General features: G+C 37.2%; 1 non-coding gene across 1 annotated transcript; it reads right to left on the reverse strand.

Annotated features, from left to right (window-relative positions):
- Positions 1-1,743: 1,743 nt before the first annotated feature.
- On the reverse strand, positions 1,744-1,960 carry LOC117506108. Its single transcript, XR_004559379.1, has one exon. It is a non-coding gene; the product is annotated as a small nucleolar RNA U3 (small nucleolar RNA).
- Between the last annotated feature and the right edge of the window lie 216 nt (positions 1,961-2,176).

Raw genomic sequence — 2,176 nt, forward strand, 5'->3', positions numbered from 1 at the left:
AAGGGCTCCAGTGAGCGCGTTGTGATCTATAAATATAAAAGGCAATCTATGTATGTATGTATGTATGTATGTATGTATGCAATCGACACCAATCTTGGTATGATGACTGGGGACACCGAGGGGGAGGTCACTGGAGCCCTTAGGTTGAAAGCGTACATGTGCAAACACTAGGGGTGTAACGATAGACAAAAATCACGTTTCGGTACGTACCTCGGTTCTGAGGTCACTGTTCTGTTCATTTTCGGTACAGTATGGGAACAAAATGCAAAACCGAAATTTGCTTGTTGTTTAAACCAACAGTTTATTGTAACATTATACAAACAGAAAAATGAAATAATTGCAAAGTGCTGCCTGGTAATAAGTTAAATAAAATGTTCTCAAATAAATGACAAATGTATGAAATATTATAAAAAATACATTCCAAGTAAACAGTTTTTAACAAAACCTTTCCACAAGAAAAGAGCAGCACAACTGTTCCAGCATGAAGCCCTGTTCAATTTTATTCAACCTTCATATTTTTTGCCAGAAAAATGAACTTGAACAAAACTGTCACACTCTATTAGGAGTTTGTTTAAGAGAATTGATGTTAAAGATGCCATTTACTTTTGTACAATTTATTTTATTTTCTTTCTATTAACTGTTTGTTTAATGTTTGTTAATATATCTTTTTAAATAAAGTTTTGAAAACAAAAACATTGTGGGAGAGGAAAAAAGTGAGTAAAACCACCTTTAAAATATTTAGAACAACAAATAAACTTGAATCTTGGTTTGTTTATTTATTTTGCCATTCTAATTGGCCATCACTTATTAAAATAAAATAACTTCTCAAGGCCAGGGCTTGCTGCCGCTCAGTGACAACAGAGACTTTCACTTTCAGTCACCAAACATCAGAAAAGTCTCTGGTAACGCCAGGAAAAGTAGCTAGATTTGGTGCTAGTTGCTTTGAGAAAATAAGTCGTCAAGAAGGTTTGGAAAGTCGCCAGATTTAGCGAGAAAGTCGCTAAGTTGGCAACACTGAATGTAAACACACAACGCAAACTAATCTGTGCACAACCCTGTACCGAACTGAATGTCCCGTACTGAAATGGTTCAATACAAATACATGTTACACCCTTTAGTGGACACACACACACACACACACACACACACACACACACACACACACACACACACACACACACACACACACACACACACACACACACACACACACACACACACACACACACACACACACACACGGTCAACCTCATATGTTAGATCATGACCTGCTCCACTATGTACAGCCACAGTAATTATGCAGTCAACACCTAACTTGGTGTGATGACTGGGAGCATCAATGGGGAGGTCACTGGGGCCCTTAGGTTGAAAATGTACGTGTGCGAGCTAACACTAACACTAAGACTAACACACACACACTCTTTTATTATATGGATGGTGTTTACAAGATGATATTATTAACGATTGATTATGAACTAATTGAAAAATTGTCCTAAATTTAGTGTCATTTTCTGTGGATTCACTAAGTGAATCCACACTTTCCAGATAATGGATTTTCCAACTTTACTGCCAACATAAATGTATCATTAAATGCCATGCAAACAACAAATGTAACCTCAAAAACACATTTTTTTGTTGGTTTTTAAGTATCCGTCACTGTTTTTAATAACACACTACACCTACTGATAATGGAAACATATTTTGGTTGATTTCTACACACCAAATCCCATACGCAGTGTTAGAACCACTCTGACCATACTCCTTCTCTCATCGGCCCCGAGACAAGACTATGAACAATCACCAAAGACAAAAAAACAAATGAAACATATCATTTTTTCTGTCCATTTCATGCACAGGAGGAAGTATAAGGACTCTACATTGTGGTTGGTGAAACCAAACACTTTCAAAACACATTTCTCAAATCAGTAACTATAGAAATGATCCCTGAAAGTATCGTCTTAATCTGACAATGTTCCTGCCACGGGACTAGAACCACCGACACACCACGCTCTGTTATGGTACTGAATACCCCCCTCCCCACCCGACATATTTAACCAAGTTTAAGAAACAAATTGAACCATCACCAAGACAGAAATATTATTATTTATATACACGTCACACAGTCAAACACAGCTCTGATTTATTTCTACAGGTCTGACTTGGACTTCTTTCCTCT

Source organism: Thalassophryne amazonica, unplaced genomic scaffold (assembly GCF_902500255.1).
Source record: "Thalassophryne amazonica unplaced genomic scaffold, fThaAma1.1, whole genome shotgun sequence".
Classification (NCBI taxonomy): domain Eukaryota; kingdom Metazoa; phylum Chordata; class Actinopteri; order Batrachoidiformes; family Batrachoididae; genus Thalassophryne; species Thalassophryne amazonica.